The 12028-nt window shown below is 37.7% G+C and overlaps 1 non-coding gene across 1 annotated transcript; it reads right to left on the bottom strand.

The window, feature by feature from the left end:
* Nucleotides 1–10764: 10764 nt before the first annotated feature.
* LOC125347483 lies at nucleotides 10765–10955 on the bottom strand. The gene has a single exon (XR_007210247.1). It is a non-coding gene; the product is annotated as a U2 spliceosomal RNA (small nuclear RNA).
* Nucleotides 10956–12028: the final 1073 nt, after the last annotated feature.

The raw sequence follows: 12028 nt of genomic DNA, 5'->3' as shown, positions 1-12028 counted from the left end.
TAAACCATTCTTTCCTTAACCTTGTCTCATGTGGATTTTTTCCTCAGCACTTCATTCAAACTGCCTTATCAGAAGTTAACTGTGGTCTTTCTCAGGACCCATCTCCCTTGAATGATTTCAGAAAGTGAAAATATAAACATCCCAATATATCTTTTTGAAGAAATCATCTTGCCCTGAGATTGTAATGTACTAGAAATTCTGGCAAATCCTGGTCTCTTTTCCAGCTCCTCTGTCTACCTTTCATCAGTTCATCAATGATGCAAATTACATATGTCTTTCTAGGAGCCATCTTTGATATTCTTCTATGGTACCTTGCACTTATCTCTTCTCTTATCTGCTTCTCATCTTTTCTATAGGTAAACATAATTATGCAAATGAGTCCCAAAACTACATTCTGATTCTCTCCTATCAGTTAATCCTGACATTATAAACACCAGCTAAACATTACTCCAGGTATAAGGATAGAGTGATTATGACAGTAGGAAGAGAAAAGACAGGAGGGGGATTCTATATATTAGATACAGATTCCAAAAAGACATGAAAGCAGTATCCTGTGGAATAGTTTGATGTACAATTCTCGGAAAAATTGATTCAGTTGGACCTGTAAAAGTGGATTTTTATGATAATGAAATGAACATGTCTTAGTCACCAAGACAAAGCTATATATGAGACACAATATATAAGATTATAAGAAAGACATAGATTTTGTCATCCTTTCTGAGTTGAAATGTGAAAGGTCACAAAGTAAGATTGCAAAGGGACAGTTTAGTAAGGGGGAAAAGTGATATAGTTATTTTCCCAGGTCTGTCTTCTATACCACTGCTATCATGGAAAGTAAGGGAACTCACGGTACCCATCTTGCATCCATTGCCTTGTCCATTGTCATTGTAGCACGAATGGAAAACCCAAATATATTCAAAGTGTCTAAACTAACTTCCTTGTCATTACTCAAAAATACCATCCAGCTTCTTGTCCCAACCACAGTGTTTTAAAAGAATAAAATAATCTGAGAAGTACTTTCTACAAACATTTTTCTTTATTTTTATTATCTTAAATAATTGTTAAGAGGAGTTGCATGAGCAAGGATTTCATGTGCATAGTAAGAAATAAACTGTCCTACTATCTTCTTGGCCCTTTCATCTGTAGTGAAACCCAGATATTCAAGGGAACTAATTTCCCATGGACTGTAACTTTGCTCAGTGTGGGGACAAGAGAGACTAGTAAATTTTTCACTTTCCCTGTCATCCATGTGTTTAACTTTTTAAAAGATGGTTCCACAAAAATAAGAAGATAGTGATACTCCTTACTAAACAGTGGCAAACACAGTAACTTATCCTTGTACTGGCTTTTCTACTTCCTCTTTTTTTCTACTTACCCTTAAGTGATGGAATACATAATCTAAGAAGTAATACAGAAGCCACAGCCTTGTTCTCTGGAGACCTTTAGGGCAGGACAGTTGATAATAGGAATGTTTTAGAAAGCATACCAGAAAGCTGTGATTATTGAGCTGGATTACTCACTGTTCTAATACCCATGGGGTAGTTGAAAGTAGAATAATAATTATTCTTGTCTGGCATTATGGTTACTTACTTTTGCTTTTTCTCTTTGTTTTATTGGAATAATCTGTAGGTGAAAGGAGGAGCATTAGCATGCATGGTGATTAAGTCAACTAATTTATCTTAAAATGACATATTATAGAGAATGAAAAATGATATGCCAAGCTCAGGTAGGCCAAACCCCAATATGAGAAATAGTGTGAAGTTTGAAGAGATTCCAGGGAAGTTTTTAGGGAGATGCTCATTCCCTTTTCATCAGGGCTCAATGTGCTGAAAATTAGGCCCCAGTTCTAATGAAAAGGGCAAAGCCCCAGTGTCTCTTGAATGCATAAACTCAGGAGACCTTTCTGAATTAATTTTGTAAGTATAAGTTTAGAAGCTTTACAGGACAGAAACAGTACGTGGATAAGCCAAAGGGCGTTAGTTGGGTAGAAAGGCCTTAATATCTTAAACTCTCAAATTCTTTTGAACATTTCATTCAGTATTCTAGCCAAAGAACCTAACTTAGTTACATAATCTGATGTAAGTGTACATCACGATAATGTTTTCATTTTTTATCTGTATAGCTTCCTCTTTGCCTCTAGTCAATGGGTAGGGTAAGGTCTAAGCACAACCATATCAGAGAAATATAATTCATTTCCAAGAGAAAATAATTTATGTATCAGAGGAATTGACATATATGACTAATTTCCACTGTCTGAAATTTGAGAAGCAAAAGTAAAAGTAGAGCTTCAAAATTATAGCAACAGAGATAGAGTATAAGGCTACATATGGGAGAATGTATTAAATGGAGGAATGTATGTAAGCTTCAAAAAGTTATCTGGAAAACAACATCGAATTTTTTTAAAATTTTTATGTCAAACTGATGTACAGAGAGGTTACAGTTTCATATGTTAGGCACTGGATACATTTCTTGTACTGTTTGTTGCCTCCTCCCTCATTCCCCCTCTTCCCTCCCCCTTTCCCTTCCCCCACATGAGTTGTTCAGTTCATTTACACCAAACAGTTTTGCAAGTAATGATTTTGTAGTTGTTTGTCTCTTTTACCCTGTGTCTCTCGATTTTGGTATTCCCTTTCAGTTTCCTAGTTCTAATACCAGTATACACGTTTTCCAATGTACTCAGATAAGATACAGAGATAGTGCAGGTACACCACAGGAAGGGGATACAAGAAGAACATCAATAATAGAAGCTACGGTTACACATAGCACGTTGAAAGTAGTTACAACAGTGATATAACAATCGTTTCCATAACATGGTGTTCATTTCACTTAGCATCGTCTTATGTGTTCATAAGGGTATAGCTATTGGGCTCTTGTAATATTCTACTATGACTTGCCTTAACCTGTGCTAATTATTCCCTATGAGGGAGACCATAGAGTCCACGTTTCTTTGGGTCTGGCTCACTCAGTATAATTTTTTCCAAGTCCTTCCATTTCCTTATGAATGGGGCAATGTCATTTCTGATAGAGGCATAAAATTCCATTGTGTATATGTACCACATTTTCCTGATCCATTTGCTTACTGAGGGGCATCTAGGTTTGTTCCAGATTCTCGCTATGACAAATTGAGCTGCGATGAACATTGTTGTGCTGGTGGCTTTACTGTGATTTTGTTTGTGGTCTTTTGGATAGATACCCAAAAGTGGGGCTGGTGGATCATAGGGGAGTTCTATGTTTAGCCTTCTGAGGAATCTCCATACTGCTTGCCAGAGTGGCTGAACCAGTTTACATTCCCACCAACAATGAAGTAGGGTTCCCTTTTGGCCACATCCCCTCCAACAATTGTTATTGTTAGTTTTCTTGATATATGACATTGTTACTGGGGTGAGATGGAATCTCAATAAACAACATTGAATTTATCTCACAATATTTTCTGGAATAAGCACCTTGAAGCTTATATAGAAATCTTCATTGTGTAGCAAATGCAATGAAAAATCTGGAACTCTCTAACATCATATTGAGAAAGCAGTCACAAAAATCAAAGAGACAGGAATATTAGACAGGATTTGGAATGTAAGACCCAAGTATGCTTAGCCAGATAAGGTGTGGAGGTACTATAATCTCAGCACTCAAATACTAATTTGAGCATAGCCTGAGCTACATAGTGAGCTTGAGATCAGCCTAGACTACTTCGACTAGACTACTTCGACTAGACTACTTCGATTGTCTCTCTTTCTCACCCCCGGAGTCAAAAAAACATCTAAATTCCTGGGTGGGGGCCAAGAACACTCCATAAAGAAAGAACCTTATACTATCTTTTTTTAAAATATGAAAGTGTGAGAAAAAAATTATTGTCAAAGTGTGTTAGTTAAAAGTTTCTGCTTTGGCCTCCTGGTGGTTTGACTCTTGTTAAAGGAAAAGAGGAACTGCTTTGGGATAAGGAAGGATTTTTGAAATGTAACAGTTTTTCTTAAACTAGTTTTCTTTCCTTCCTTCCTTCCTTCCTTCCTTCCTTCCTTCCTTCCTTCCTTCCTTCCTTCCTTCCTTCCTTCCTTCCTTCCTTTTGCCAGTCCTGGGGCTTGAACTCAGTGCCAGGGCACTGTCCCTGAACTTATTTTGCTCAAGGATAGCACTCTAACACTTGAGGCATATCACCACTTCTGGCTTTTTCTGTGTATGTGGTACCAAGGAATAGAACCCAGGGCTTCATGCATGCTAGGCAAGCACTACTTCTAAGCCACATTACTAGTACTTCACCTTATAGTATCTTAATAAGAATATCTGAATATCTACTAGTTTTAAGAGGCTTGATTAGTGGTGGAAGCTTTACTTTGCAGTTGTAACTGAGGGTAGGAGTTTTGCTTTCTGATTAGTGGAGATAGTATCTTAGCTGAGGCCAGAATGCAGCAGAGGCCCAGTGTCATGCGGATGCATTTACTAGTCTGGGTATTAACTTGCTTTGATCTTTTAGCATCTGTGATCATAGCTAGCAGAGCCTTACACATGAGATGAATGGGATGTGATAAAGAACAAGAAAAATTCCATTTATGCCTCTATCAGAAAGAATGACTTTGCCCCATTCGTAAGGAAATGGAAGGACTTGGAAAAAATTAGTACAGGTTTAGGCAAGTCACAGGAGAGGATCACAAGAGCCTAATAGCTATGCCCCTATGAATGCATAAGATAATGCTAAGTGAAATGAACTCCACGTTATGGAAACGAGTGTTATATCACTGTGTAATTACTTTCAACATGCCATGTGAAACCGTAGTTTCTATTGTTGATGATCCTCTTGTATCCCCTTCCTGTGGTGTACCTGCACTATCTCTGTATCTTATCTGAGTACATTGGAAAACGTGTATACTGGTATTAGAACTAGGAAACTGAAAGGGAATACCAAAATCTAGAGACAAAGGATAAAAGGACAAACGACTCCAAAAGCAATACTTGAAAAACTGTTTGGTGTAAACCAACTGAACAACTCATGGCGGGAGAGAGAAAGGGGGAGGGAGGAGGGGGAAATGAGGGATGAGGTAACAAACAGTACAAGAAATGTATCCAATGCCTAACGTATGAAAGTGTAACTTCTCTGTACATCACTTTGACAATAAATAAGAAAAAAAAAAGAAAGTAATTACAACAGTGATATAAAAAAAGAACAAGAAATAGATGATGATGTGAATAAGTAAACTGAAAAAAACAGAAAATTGGCCTTCTTGACCCAATTTCTAAATAGAAGGCAGATCTTAAATTGGGATTTAATTGACTGAAAAAGAAATTCCTCTTGAAAAGAGCATGACATGACACCTATATGTACATGGCAAATATTTCCTTGGTTATTGGTAAAATATCCTGGAACCATTTTCAGGTCTAGAACACAGAGGATGGAAAAAAAATCTCAGAGATTTCTAGGACAGTTAGAAGGTCTGAACTGAGAGTAAATCCAAGGGATCAGATATAGTTCTTTAGTTAAATGAGAGGAAAGGTATAATTTAACCCAAAGCCATTTCACAGTGCATCCAAGTATATTTGTCACAAAGCTGTGCTTATTTTCTTGCCCTTCATGTGCATGACCGAGAGGGAAAGATTTGTCATTCGTCAGAACTCTGTGGAATAAAAGACCTTGGGCATCAAGAGCAAAGTAGAGGCTGTAAAGAATCACACTACCAATCTGAGGAAATTATAAATCTAGAGTGACACTATATTATGGAAGAAATACTGCAATTGGTACTGACCATATTGTCCAATGTGTAAAGGATATAGAAATGAAGAGCCACATCACAGTTCATTCCAATTCAACTAGATTCACCCTGCATAAGATATAGATTGTAGCAGATGACAGCATATAACTGTAAATGTATCTAGGTTGCAATTCTGCTAACAGTTTCAGAGATTCTGCATTGTGCCATCTGACACAGAGGCTGTTATTGAGGCTACCACTTGCCTAAGTAGCATTAAATTAACACAGGATTTGGCACTTCTTACAGGTCTACAGTTCTTGCAGGGACACTTCCCCCCAATTATCTTCAATAAAGAAAATGGAGTTTTAATTTTTATGGTAAGGCCTGTAGGATACACTTACTTTCTATTCCAAGGTTATGTTAGCTGCCCTGCTCTCTGTCACAGCAGAGAATAGTTATCTAGATCATCATGACAGGCCACAGTACATTGTACTAGAATGTAATGATGAAATCACGATAACTGTACTTGCTGAGCAGAAAGTGGAAAGTATGTCTGATACACTGGTAAGACAGGTGTCAGATGTTGGAGGTAAGACTTATGAAGATGGAATGTATTTCAGTTTCATGAAGATTAAAGCCTGAATTTGCTAATCACTTGAATCTCTGTCAGCATATCTGGCTACACTGGAGCTGTCTATGGACGAGAATGTCACTGAGAGCTCCTAAGAAGTTCTTTAGGGGGGTTGGCAGAAAATAATGTGCTGTTGTAAAAGAATTGCTACTTTTAACTAGATAACTATTCCTAGCACGATTCAGATTTCTCCTAGAAACTGACAGCCTGACCATAGAATGCTAAGTGACTGGCCAATGGAATATTATTTCCTGAGCTGGGGAATTACAAGACTCACAGGTTTGACAGATGCAGAATCTCTTTTGGGGTTTTAGCTTTATGCTACCAAGAACATTAGCAAATTACACAAGTATGTGGCCCACACTTCCATGTCACTTACATCTGCTGCACAATTTCTCTGTCCACTCACACTTTGATCTCTGGTGGTATTTCCAACTGTCAAACAGCCAAGAGAAGAATAATAATTTAGGCAGGTACAAGAGCAGATTGGTGTCATAAATTCCTACTAAAGCAAACAGGATGGATTTCAGTCCTCGTGCCGAATGACTAATAAACAAAGGGAATTACTAGCTTCTATGAATCCTATGCATTTTCTGTGGAAAAAAAATCTATAGTCTTGAACAGAATTATAAAGTGATATATATGTATATGTATATACATACATATACATATATATATATATATCACATATAGCCAGTGGTCCAGGAAATGATATTAAGGGCTCTTTTCCTATTCCATTGTGGGTTCCTTACCTATCGCCACCTAGCCATCTGATTAAAAACTGATTTTCTGATGTCAATCGTTTGTCATCTTATTTTCCATCTGCTTTATATTTTACTTTCTAAACTTCAAATGGTTGTACAAGGAAAGTGCCCATTTATGTCTCTGGTGTTCTTTTATTTGATATTTATAAAAGCAGTTTATGAATACAAAATATCAATGTAACCCCTTTCAAAGTTTTCATACACTCATCCCCTATCCATTATTTCTCTCACGCTTCTGAATTTTGTAGAATACACATTGGATTCATAACTGCATTCTCCAATGTTCTTGATCAGAGTCAGAGCTTCCATTATTCATTCTCTCCCATTCCACCTGCACCTTTCTATTGATTATTTTTAATTTAATTAATTTATCTATTTTGTCAGTCCTGCAGCTTGAACTCAGGGCCTGAGCACTGGCCCTGGCTTCTTTTTGCTCAAGGCTAGCACTCTACCACTTGAGCCCCAGTGCCACTTCTGGCTTTTTCTGTGGTGTTGAGGAATCAAACCTAGGGCTTCATGTATGCTAGACAAGCACTCTACCACTAGGAGCATATTCCCAGCCCAACTATTTTTAAACTCTTGATTTTTCTTACATTTTTTCTGCTTCTTTGCATATCTGGACTGTGTGGATAGATGTATGGAGGTTCTCAATGTATTGACATTCTCAAGATAACAGTTTTGTCCTGGCAGAAAGTTTAATTACTAGTCTATTATTCTAATCTTTCCAGCTTGACTTTAGATTTTGCTAGAGTATATCTATCTTAATTGCAACACTACTTCTAGGACATAGCTATTATTGTGGATCATAGTTCTTAGTCTGAGCATATGACCTCTCCATATATGGTTTGTTCTTTGACATCTCTCCTCCCTGCTTCAGCCCCCACTTTAATCTCTCCTCATTATTATTCTGCTTCTAAAACCTACTCAGCTCAGGATCCTAACTGCTAATCTTTGTTATCCATCACAGCCTCAGTCTATGAGTAGCTTAGAAGCTGACTAAGAGCTTGAGGGATTAATTATGGAGCCTTTCAGGCCTTCATTCTTCTTTGACTCTTCCCCTCATCCCTACCCAGCCTCTTTCAAACCTTAGTCATCTCAGAGGTCTATATTCATATTCCTTGGCAGACTGCATCTCTTTATTCTGTTTCTGATGTTGCAGTTTGTGACATAACTTGAGATGGAAAGCAAGGGAAAGTTTGGACTCACTTTATATGTTCATGTGCTCTTTCTTTCTCTTAAAGATTGTGGGTCTCAATTCACTGCTGTCCAATGTTGCAAACACTTGCTTTGTATATGAAAATCAGCCTTTTCATTTCTTTCAGTATATCAGAATAAGTCCCATATCATTCATTCCATCATCAACTCCTTCTTTTAGCTGTGGCTATCCTCAAAACCCAAACGAGATCACTGTTTTGTTAGATTGTTTTGTTTTTGTCAGATTGATGGCTATTATCACTGATGCAGTTCTGTTCCTTACTTTTACAGTCAACATTGTATATCTTTTCTTTGATGTTCAATTATTTCTTTTTTTTTTCTTTTTTCTTTTCTTTTCTTTTTTTTTTTTTTTTTTTTTTTTTGCCAGTCCTGGGCCTTGGACTCAGGGCCTGAGCACTGTCCCTGGCTTCCTTTTTGCTCAAGGCTAGCACTCTGCCACTTGAGCCACAGCACCACTTCTGGCCGTTTTCTGTATATGTGGTGCTGGGGAATCGAACCCAGGGCCTCATGTATACGAGGCAAGCTCTCTTGCCACTAGGCCATATCCCCAGCCCCAATTATTTCTTTATTATAAAGCCTATGACACACATTACCTAATTATTTAAATAGCACTTAATATCTAGGTTATTTCTTTAGTCCACCAAATGATGCCAGTACCACAATCTTTAATATATACTTTGTTTTTCTCATGGTAGCTGAAGTTAGATAATTTTGTAGACTTATTAACAATTTATACTTCCCTTCTGCTTTTGTTCTTCTTTGATTATCTCTTCTGACTTAATGTTCAATGTGTGTTCATTGTAAGTATTTAATCCCAGCATGTCACATTGATCTCAGTCTAGGGACTGAACTTGACACTGCAATGCATGGCTCAGATTCATGTTCAATTCCTCAGGGCTCCTTTCTCAGGGATAAGAAGAAATGCTAGTAGACATTTATAACAATGACCTCTCATTAGGAAATGCCTTGATTAGGTTCACACTCAACAGAGAAGTCTACACGCAGTGGGCAAAGATGCTCACGCTCTGCCTATCCATAACGTTACTTCTCCCTGTAAACATCCATTTTCTTCATTTCTTTGAGCAGGTGTTGATTTCAAGGCCACTCTGTGGCGATTTGCTTTTCACATTCTGATTCCTAGGTAACAAGCTTAGGTGAGTGACCCTTACATATCCATTAGAAACAATGCTATTGTACCATTTGTAAAGAAGTGGAAGGACTTGGAAAAATTATGTTAAGTGAAGATCCAGAGAGACAAAGGATGGCTGTTTTCTTTAGCTTATAAACTCTTCAGTGAAATATGTTGAGTACTATGCAAGTTCATACAAATGGAGTTCAGCAAAATAAAACACTAGGAAGTGGGCACTTGAAAGGGGTGGGGTAGGGTTAAAGGCAATGCAGTAGACAAGTGAAAAGGAGAAGAGGAAGAAAAGGTAAACAAGAATCCAATGCATATCCTACAAAAAAAAAGAATGAGAGAAGAGGTGGAGAGGGGAGGGATAGGTAAGAATGTTGAAAGGAGTGGCATTAATAGATATATTGTATTCTCACACTGCTTTGTTAGATGGCAACTTCTTTGTATAACTATAATAATAAGTAAATTCCTCCTTATGTTTTTCTTTTTTTTTTTTAAAGAGGCAAGAGGGCATTTATTGCAAGCTCGAAGCTCGGTCCTTCACCAACACAGATGCATCTGGTAAGGTAGAAGGTCCGAACCCTTTCTTAGCTCAACAAACAAGTCTATGGGAATTCCAGCTTAGCAATTACATGATTGGTTAACATTTAACAATTCTATTGGCTAATGTACATGGGCTAAACCGCAAAACCGTTGATCAAGCTGCCTTACGGACTTTGGGTACTTTCCTGCGCCTTCTGATTGGCTGTTGTTAGTGGTTACATCTGGAAGGGGGGACTTTCAAGATGGAGTTAGTCTGGCTTCTCAATATCAGGTAACAACAGGACATACAAGCGTGATATGTACTTAGCCCCACACCAAAGTAGCAAGCTGGGAAGAGAAAAGAATTTTTTTGTTTTGTTTTATCAGTCTTGGGGCTTGAACTCAGGGCCTGAGCACTCTCCCTGACTTCCTTTTGCTCAAGATTAACACTCTGCCACCCGAGTCACAGTGCCACCTCTCGCCGCTTTCCATATACGTGGTGCTGAGGAATCGAACCTAAAGCTTCATGTATACCAGACGAGCACTCTTGCCAATAAACTATATTTCCAACCCCCCAAATAACTCTCAAGAGCCTCATATACATCAGTTTCCCAGCACCACATGCATAGAAAAACGGCCAGACATGGCACTGTGGCTCAAGCAGCAGAGTGCTAGCCTTAAGCAAAATAAAGAGGTGAAAAACAGTGCTCAGGCCCTAAGCACAAAGCCCAGGACTAGGAAGAAAAAAAATGGAAGCAAACGACCCTCAAACAAAGCTGGTAGAACATTTTAATGTTAAACAATTTTAATTCCCCTAAAAAGGGGTGCACCGTTCCTGGAGGTACTGCAATACCAGGTCGATGAGTGGAGCGGACGGAGCAAGCTCCTATTCTGACTCCCAACTCAAAAAATCCATTTAATATATTGTCCTCGGATAGAGGATGTATCAGATATTAAACTGATAAGAACAGATACTACACTTGATCTTAGCCAAAAGGCCAAGAAGCCATCTCAATTCTTTCATTAGTCAAAAGTTAAGTTATTTTGACTTTTCTTTTGTGATTTGAGCTTTTACATCCTGCTGCAATGAAAATCACTTTCAGGGGCTGGGGATATGGCCTAGTGGCAAGAGCGCTTGCCTCGTATACATGAGGCCCTGGGTTCAATTCCGCAGCACCACATATACAGGAAGTGGCGCTGTGGCTCAAGTGGCATAGTGCTAGCCTTGAGCAAAAAGAAGTCAGGGACAGTGCTCAGGCCCTGAGTCCAAGCCCCAGGACTGACCAAAAAAAAAAAAAAAAAGAAAAAAAAGAAAATCACTTTCAGTTAGACTGTAAGTTTTACTTTCATATTTCCATCATTTATTCATTCAGTTACTTTTTAAAGAAGGTGTACTGGACCATTAATTTGATTTTTCTTTGAACATTAAATCAAGCTTTTAGTCTTACCTATGAACACTTCCACCACTTTTTCTGCAGTTATGTGACTTATCTCAGTATTTATCAAATAAGCGACTTTGATTCTTGCTCCTCTTGATCCTACAATTTGTTCCTAAACCAGGACCAGGAAGTACCATCATTTCATGCTGCATCTGTCTTAATACCTAACAGGATAATTTCTTGCTTTATGTTTAGGCAAAAGCATTTTAATGATTCATATAAATTTATCTTTTAATATAAACTTTGAATTAGTTTTCCAGGTCTTTTTCTATATGTAGCTGTAAATGAAATAGCAGTGAATTTATATATTAAACTGATATCAACTAAAGCTTTTCATATTGTATTCATGAACACATTAGATCTCTCCACTCATCTGGACCTGCTTTTAATCTTCCAGTACACATTTTCAAGTATCTTATGTACTTCTTGGGCAATCTTTGCGTGACTAATTTCTACACAATTTGTACTTTTTGTTGTTGTTGTTATCCCAAGTGGAGTCTACTTTTCATTTGACTTTCTGGTTATTTATTGCCAATGAAAAGGATTCATTAAATATACTTGAAGAGTGATTTACTGAGCTACTGAGCAAGTAGATAAGGTTTAAGAAGTCTCAAAAAGTGTTAACATATAATAAAGAGAAAAAA

This window comes from Perognathus longimembris, chromosome 2 (genome assembly GCF_023159225.1).
Source record: "Perognathus longimembris pacificus isolate PPM17 chromosome 2, ASM2315922v1, whole genome shotgun sequence".
NCBI lineage: Eukaryota > Metazoa > Chordata > Mammalia > Rodentia > Heteromyidae > Perognathus > Perognathus longimembris.
Note: the sequence above shows the minus strand (reverse complement) of the source record. Positions and strands in the feature narration are given on the sequence as shown.